At 44.6% G+C, this 8,813-nt stretch overlaps 1 protein-coding gene across 1 annotated transcript in view; it reads right to left on the bottom strand.

The window, feature by feature from the left end:
- The window catches only part of EXD2 (exonuclease 3'-5' domain containing 2), a 25,341-nt gene extending 16,534 nt beyond the window's left edge, over positions 1–8,807 (bottom strand). Inside the window, exons 1-2 of the mRNA XM_014941937.1 lie at positions 8,655–8,807; positions 8,173–8,294 (exon numbers count right to left, since the gene is read on the bottom strand). The gene's annotated coding sequence lies outside the window, so the exon portion shown is untranslated. The remainder of the gene's footprint in view (positions 1–8,172; positions 8,295–8,654) is intronic.
- Between the last annotated feature and the right edge of the window lie 6 nt (positions 8,808–8,813).

Raw genomic sequence — 8,813 nt, 5'->3', positions numbered from 1 at the left:
GGCCGCCGCCGCCTGCCCGCTCGCTCGCTACCTGCCTGCCCCTCCGCGGAACGGCTGTCTCCGGCGGCGGGAACGCCCCACCGGGCAGCCGCCGCGCGCACCGGGAGGCTTAGAGAGGCGGACGCTTCCTCTTTCCCGGCGGCGCGAGCGGGCGATGGGCGCCGCCATGTTGTACGGCAGCTGCCGGCCCGGCGGCTGAGGCGGGGCGGCTCTCCGGGCCTCCGCCGACGGCGCGTGCTCGGTCACCTCGGGTCGCGGCCGCTAATTGCTTGTAATTAGGAAGGCTCGATGAGCAAGCTGTAGGCGGGCTGCGGAATCGGCTGCGGAATCCCACCCCCCGCGGCCGGGCACAGCGGGGCCCTGCGGAGCCGGCGGCGGGGTGGCAGCCCCGGGATCCCGCGGGGTCAGCCGGGACCCTCGGCGGCCGGGGAACGGCACCGGCTGAGGGGAGGGGAGGAGAGAACAAAGGCAGCCCGGAGAATACAAAGCGAGTGGTAGGGGTCTCCAACGCGGCAAGCCGGAAGGAAGCAACGAGGGGAAAAAATGGAGTGGAAAGGGTGAAGAGTTTAATGGAGGAATAATTATGGCAAAGCCCGAGTGTGGGGAGAAAGTGTGAACATCGGAACGGTGACACCACGGCACAGGGACAATGGCAGTGCAGCCAGCTGTCCTCTTCACAGAGTGGCTTGGGTTGGAAGGGACCTTAAAGGGTGTTCTAGTACTGAGCTTCCTCTGACGGTACTGTTAGCGGTTTAAAAGAAATTTAGGGAACTTCCAGTATTAAGGCAGAAAGCTTTGGAGTTCCTTCATAGCATCACAGAATGGTTTGTGTTGGAAAGGACTTGATAGGGGCAGGGACACCATCCACTAGAGCAGGTTGCTCAAAGGCCCATCCAGCCCGGCCTTGAACACCTCCAGGGATGGGGCATCCACAGCTTCTCTGGGCAACCTGTTCCAGTGCCTCACCACCCTCAGAGTGAAGAATTTCTTCTTGATACCTAATCTAAATAAATTTCTTCCAATTCCTTTGCAATTCCCAATATTTCCCTTTTTTTTTGGTGCTGTTAGAATCCCAGCTAGCTGCATCTGTTTGAAGGAGACACTGCAACCACAGGAAATATTTTTTTTAAATTGCGTGGACAATTTGACAGGTGATCTCAAATTCCATTTTGTTTTAACTTTGCCACTTGCAATGTGATCACCAGGGCAGGAGGATCTCCCAAGCAGAAAGACTTGGCATTTAGCAGGCCAATTGTCCGAGGGGTGCCACAAAGCAGCTAATGGCTGTCACCAGGGAAACTCTCTATAGAAGCAGTATTTTTTTCTGTCTATAGATGAATGCTCACTTCCCTCTCTCCCCTCCCGTCTTTTTAAACTCAGGAATGAGACAGGGACCAGTTGATAGCAAACAAGAAATACAGTTGGTTTCCAGAACAACACTTCCCTAAACAAGGAAGGCCCTATCAACTACAAGATGACCAAGCCATTAAAGCTTAAACAGCTGCTTGTTCTAAGGACCTGGTCCTTAGAAGCCAGGATGGTGCAATCATGTTAGGTCTCGCTGGTGGGGGGGTCACATCAGGAAAATTTGCTTTCCATTGACTTGTGTCTCTATTTTCAACATACCTTTGCTTTATACCTGAGAGTTAAGGCTTCTGTAGAGTAAGTCTTTCTGCGAAGACCTTCAATCTTGCTCTACAGTGAAGACAATTTTACCCATTTTTACATTGACCCACTGGGGGTTACAAAGCAGTGCAATCACACACTGTAGTAACTCACGCATCACATCTCTGGTTCCTTCTCTACCCAGCCACAGCTTCTCCATCCATCCCCTACCATCCGATACACCTGACAGAGCTGACTAGTTAAAACGGAGATCACCAAGCAGGAGCCAGCACTACTCCAAAGTTCATTACACCTCACAATCAGGAGAAAAAGCTGGAGGGGTCTGACTAGAACTGAGTTCCTGGAGTCATATGGACATGTTTTCCCTCCTTCTCTCCCTCTTCCCTTTACTCCCCTCACAGAATGATGCTTTGTTATGCATGGTCATTGTAATCCAGACTAAACCTGGAGACTCTTGGAAGGGTAGTCCTACATTTCCTGCTCAACCTGATTGACTGCTCCCCTCCCTGCTCCTCTGCTCCAGCACCAGCATTTCTGTAATGACAGGGTCAGAGAATGGGGGAACTCATCAAGCTGTAAAGTAGTTCAAGGAAAAAAGTTCACATCCGGGGACACAACAGACTTATTACAAGGTCCAGGTGACTGGCAGGAGACTCAAGAAGCTGGGGTGGCTGGGCTCTGGGATCCAGCTGCCCTGTTAGGGAGTTTGTGAGGCATTCATGAGAGAACTCATGAACTCATCAGAGGTCAAGATAAGCTCGGAATAGTGACAAAATCTGAACAAACCTGCAAAGTTTGTTAGTAGCTGGACCCATCTGTAATAAACTGGCATCCACCCAGAAATTTGAAATACACCAGTTTTTCCTTTTACAAATTGTTTATTTTAGTTTCTAAGGTAATAGGAGCTTATGTGTAAAGTTACAAAAGAGAGGAAAACAGTAAAATACCCTAGCATTTATTCCAGAGTGAAAGTCTCAGAACGAAGATGCTATAGAGTGGAACCCTCAAGTCTAGCTTTTCTACAGTAATAGGATTGTATCCTTGGCCGCACCTAAAGCCTTTATTTTTCACGGCATCACTGACAAAAACAGAGTCCCGTAAACCACAAGCCTCTAACAGCTTGTCTTACTGCCTACATGGCCATTCATTCAAGTATAAAGGTTAAATTAAAAATAAGTGAAAGCGACTGATGCACAAGTGCACTCTGGCAAAAAAACCCAACAAACCCAAACCCCCAAGTTCCCAAAGCCAGATGGGGACACTGCTGAAGATGAGAAGGTAACCAAGTGAGTAAACACCAACCACTGGCTTAGCCTTACTTATGAAAAACCTGTTGCAGCAGGTAACTGGAAGCCTTTACATGGTAAACAGCAAGATTTACTTTTCTTTCTCTTTCTGTAGCCTGATCGGAGGTCTCTGCAGAGGTCTCTGTCAAAAGACTAATTTTTAGCCTGATTTCCTAAGGAAAGAAGGCTTATGCAATTACTCAGTCTGTTGATGTTTCTGCCTGTGGATCCCCCTTTCTTCCCCCCCTTCCTTGCCAAAAAAGCACGTCTAAGCCATTGCCCAATTCCATCTAAATTTGTACAAAGGTAACTTCTGTGAAATGGAAACCAAATCGATGAAACAGATCCTAATAAAGTGGTCACTGATAAAACGGCAAGCATGTGCAGACACTGCTTAATATACATAAGAGAATCCACACAGCAATGCCACATCAGCACAAGCCCACAGGAAACCAGGCTTTGCTTGTTCTGCTGATCACAGAAAAAAAAAAAAAATTATTTTTATAATCACATTAGCTCATCCTTTAGCAGGGAGAAGACTAGGGTAAATGACTCAGTGTTCAAAGGAAAATCAATGATTGTGGAGTATCAAAGGAAAGAGGCTCCAGTCAAGACTCAAACTGCTGTTAACAAGACAATGAGCAGAGAGCTGCGCGTAGTGATATTAATGAGCTAGTGGGGACTATTTGGGGCCCCATCCCAAGCTACAGAAGAAAGCCAAAACTCACATTTCAACTCCTAATGTGATTTATCTTCCTCATGTTGATGCTAGTAACCCCATGACTACGTATTACAAGTCATTTTGAGCAGGGTTTGTTTTAACAGGGCTGATACCAGGGAGGCAGTAGGACAGTTTCTTTCATCAAAAAGTCAGAACGAGATCAGTTTCACTCAACTGTGAAGCCACATCCTAGAGGTGGAGGTTCACACTGCAACAAGGTGGATAGAAGGTTTAGCTCCTGTTGAAAAGGCAGTTCCGCTTATCCCTTGTACCTATGGGAATTCTTCTCCTGCCTCACTTCTGCAAACACTGGTGCCAGTTTGATTCAAGGAATTCAGCGAGCAGAAAGCTAGCACAGTGAAAAATAGCTTTCTTCTGGTTTAACACCTTCAATTGGCTTACCATAGAGCCAGATCTCAGTGAAACTACATCCCAAGCCAAAAGATGAATCAGTGGTAACTCACTACAGGGATCTGCCAGAGTCTGCAGGTTTTGCAAAGAATCTGAAAAAACTGCTCTCAGAGGTGTGAGCTGCCAGATTGATCCCATGAGGATGAGTTATATTAACATTCATCATCATCAACATATTTATTCATTAATTGCCAACTCTTTCATGGCTTATGTAGAGAGGAATTTCACAATTCTGTTTCTTGAAGAGCTGCTTAATACACCCTAGTGGTTCAGATGCAGAAGGCACACTAAATTGACCTCACAGTTCATGGCTGCTGAGAAGGTGACATCCCCCATCTCCAGAAACTCCGTTCCCAGCTCAGCTGGGCACTCCTGACTAGCCTGTGCTGATTTTGGCACTCAACAGGACAACTCCATGAGCCAAATAAACTCAGTAAACCAGTAGATAAACAGGTCCAATGAGTGGCATCAGTACAAAAAGGCTCAGAACACATACCCATGAAGAATAACGCCACTTTTCAGTGGCTCAGCTGCATGTTAAAGCTACATCTTTAGCTGAACAGCCCCAAGGGGTGATATTTGAGAGGAGAATGCTTGTTCTTCCCACCTGTGAAATCAGTAAGCAAAATGAGAAAAGCCCAAAAGCCATCTAATTTCCACTAGAGATAATAAAACTCCATGAGTAAAATTACTTAAAAAAAATTTATGGGTAAAATATGCCATCATCTTCTTGGTTCACTCTCCTTTTGCTTCCATTTCCCCTCAAAAAAGGAAAATGGTATAAATAAATAAGTTAATGCCTCGACCCATTCCCACTTTCCTCTCTGATAACTGGCCTCTGTTTCACCTCTAGACTCACTCCACAGACATCTATCAGTGCCCAGACTTCTCCATTTCCACTCTGGATTAACCAAAGCCATTTAAAGGTTCAACAGAGCCCCAAAACCCCATGTGTTTAAACCCCATCCTCTCTGACCTGACATAATCAACCATGCTTCACTCAAAATCTTTTCCTTTTACCTATTTAAGCCTTCATTCCAAGTCTTCTTTGACAGACTCCTCTCATGCTCTCGGAGAGCTGTATCCTTGGTCTTCTCCTTTTATCCTCCCACGTTATCTGCGAGTTATCTCATCTGAAATACAAATACAGCTAACATCCCTCTGCAGATGATTTACAGATCTGCTCCTTTCCCCAGAGCTATCTCCCTTTATCCAAACTCAAATCATAGCCTTTTTCTCTTCTCTATGTATGACTAGCAGGAAATTAAAGCTCAGCAGAGCTAGAACATGGTTCTTCCTCTTCACCAAAAGGCTTCTTACTGTCTTCTTTGCACGTATCTGTGGATAACATCACCAGTCTACCTGCCACTAAAGCTTGTATGTCAACTGTCAGCTCTGACTGAAACCTCTCTGTAGATCCTAGCACTCAGGGTACATCTAAATTTTAGACTTCTTCTACATGGCATCTCTAACACAAAGTCCTTTGATCCATCCATACAACTAAACCCCTTGTTTAGTTCTTTTGCTTCATAACTAGACTACCCCCAACACCCCTCCCTCCAGCATTAACCAACACAGCTCATAACACAACAGCCATTAACTGCTGTAAATGCCATGATCTGACAAGAGGGTAAAGCTAACTGTAAGCCTCCTATTAATGATCAAATACACTATAGCCATCAAGTGGAAAACACTAATACAATTTAAGTCATTCTGCCAATTCAAATTTGTTCAGAAAAAAAAGTCAAAGGGATAATTTCGTACCAGCAGACATTAAAACCAGATAGGTTGTTGTCAATCCTTCCAGAGGCTGAACAAAAATTCCACAGCGTGGGCAGAAGCTAATGTGAGACCAATGTAAAACCATGGCCATACCTGATCCAGATCAACTTAATCCTGCTGGGAGACTGGACTGTACATAGCCCTGGAATTAGCAACTCTGAAACCACAACCCAAGATTGTTCATGTAGATCATTACTCCGACCACAACACTTCTCTGTTTGAAGCATTCTGCTAGTTCCCTCTTCTGTATTGCATCAAACATTTATTTACTCGTCTTCATTTCCACAGCCTCTACAGAAAGTCACCGCCCCGTTCATTATCTCCCATTTCCTTTCCAGTTCATTCCTCCCCTCTATTGCCTGTTTGTTGAAATTCCAGTCAAAACATTTTTTGTGCTTTATTTCATGCTGCTTTTGAGGCACGGAGGAGACTATAAACATCCTACAGAATTAAGCTGCTCAAGCAGCGCTTAACAAAGAGAACCTGACTTTGCCCAGTGAGCCTGGCCAGACTGGATCCAGTTTGTTTGGTGACATTCAGTCCCAGTACAGCACCCTGTGCCCCAACACCTCCAACAACACCAATCGGTTTCATAAAGTCCTGTCCACACCTCAGTTCCATCCGAAGCTGAGGAAGGTTCCTATTAAAGCAAAAAAAAAGGTGCTTCACTGACACTACTTCAGCATGGCTCATGCCAATAGCCATAGGCATTTTGGAGAGATTATAGAACTTGGGCATTAACACAGCAACATGTTATTTTCAAAGGAAAATGTTACCAGTATAGGTCATTATAATTTTCTTAGGTGCTACATATTTTCAAAATTAATTCAAACAAAGGAAACAAACAGCAAAAAGAATGTTTACCAATACTTTTTTTTTAACCTATATGGTCATGTGAGAGGATATTGCATTTAGCAGAAAAGACTGGCAGTATTCTATTATCATTCTATGATTACGTTTGTTTCAAATTCTCACATGGTATCTTCTTTCTGACTGCATACAAATGTGATTTAAAAAAAACCCACCACAGTTAAATCTCTCCTGAACATCTTAGCACTGGAGGTTCAGGAAATAATCTTACTTCTATTTGTCCATGGAAGTACAGAACTTTCCTAGAAACGGGATCCAGAATATGAAGAAAAAGCAGAGATTTTATTGTTTTGCATTTCAAATGGAAGGCTCCTACACTTATTTATTTCAATACAGAAACCAAAGATATCTACAACCAGGTTGTAGATGCCCCAGCCCTGGAAGTGTTCAAGACCAGGCTTGATGAGGCTTTAAGCAACCTGATCTAGTGGGAGGTGTCCCTGCCCATGGAAGGGGGGTTGGAACTGCATAATCTTTAAGGTCCCTTCCAACCCGAACCATTCTATGATTCTGTATTGTGTTTCTGGAGGGCTCTCAGATCATATAGTGATATGAGTTGCATGGAAATTATGAAGGAGAGAATGGAATAAAAACTGATGGAGTGAGCTTAGTGTAGGTAGAAGAGTGTAATACCACTTACCTACGTTGGGAATTCAGAAGTGAGCAACAGTTTCTGATATAATTGTAATGGCGCAGAATTTAAAGGCGTGCAAGCAAAAGAGCTATAAAATATGATTTATACCACTGCAATTTACCAATGTTTGAAGCTAAGGTAATAAAGACAAATCATGAGGGTCAGGGTCTTTGCCTCTTTATGTTGAGGTTTACTAGACATGTTACATAGCAATATCTGGCCATCAACAACTGTAACTAGAAAAAAAAAATCTCCATTCTCAGATACAGAATAGATTTAGTGTTCTTGGCTTTCACTTTAATGGTAAAATTTTTAATTATCATTCCAACAGAAAACAATTAACAGACTGTGCCTTGATATTCCTCTCAACTCATTAAACCTTTAATTAAGTTCTGATATTTATACCTACTGACAACACATATGGAAAAAAAAAGTTATATAAAGAGTTGAAATGTAAGAAATGTTCTTAATTTTTTTTTACATTTTTTATTCTGATTAGAAATGAAAAGTTTGTTATTTTTGTTTGTTACACATTAAAAGTTAAGCCAAACCAAAAAAGCATGGTTCATAGGATTTCATGTTCTTCCTATAATCTTAGTCAAGAAAAAAGTCAGTTAAGTACTTACCTAAAGTAGTCAACTGACTTTCTGTAATGAAATAATTTCAATTTCCACTGAAAAGCTGTCACTGGAACATGGCAGCAGTCTCACAGCACCCAGTAACACTGTCACACCACAGTTTAGATCAGGAAGGCTTTTCGCTTGTTTGTTTTAAAGCCTGGGGACTCCTAATTCCCGACAGGTGCCATTCCCCACAGAGAAGGCCGGGACCTAATTCCTCACCTTCCAAAAACTGTACCCTAGTCCCTAGGCACTGGTGCTGGGGTCTGCACGCTGCTGTTCCTCCTCCAGCGATGGGCCGGCGCCTCACACGCTCCCGGGCGTTAAATGTGTGGGACGGGGTCCTGCAAAAGGAAAAAGGTATATTTTATTTTTTTCCCCACAAAGGCACAGGTTAATGGTGTCCTAAAGCAGTGGAAGGGCAGCACAGAGCAAGTCCACCTGTTCAGCCAGCTGCCTCTTGGGACTTTTTTGGCACTGAAATGTAAGAAGAGATGAAAATGCACCAGCATTTCTGGTGGTTTTTGTGGGGCTAAGCCCAGAGAGGTCTACTCACTCCCTGGAGAAGGGATAACTCCTGATTCCAGCACTGCTGGAGTAGGAGCAGGAGAGAGCAAGCGCTAAAACCATCCTGAAGCAAAAAATAAAAAATAAATAAATAACAAGACCTCGCATTTGGACCCCCCCCCCCAGAGACTGCTCACCACGTACGGAGGGCAAACCCCACAGCGAACGGGAGGCGCTGGGGGTAATTTTTTCCTCATGTTCCGGCTGTGGCTCCGGAGAGGTCCCTTCACCCTCCATCGGGGACGTCGACGGCGGCACCTGCCCGCCCGCCGCCACCTCAGGGCCGTTGGCGGCGG

Source organism: Calidris pugnax, unplaced genomic scaffold (assembly GCF_001431845.1).
Source record: "Calidris pugnax isolate Ruff unplaced genomic scaffold, ASM143184v1 scaffold56, whole genome shotgun sequence".
Classification (NCBI taxonomy): Eukaryota; Metazoa; Chordata; class Aves; order Charadriiformes; family Scolopacidae; genus Calidris; species Calidris pugnax.
This window is presented reverse-complemented; position numbering and strand designations above follow the sequence as displayed.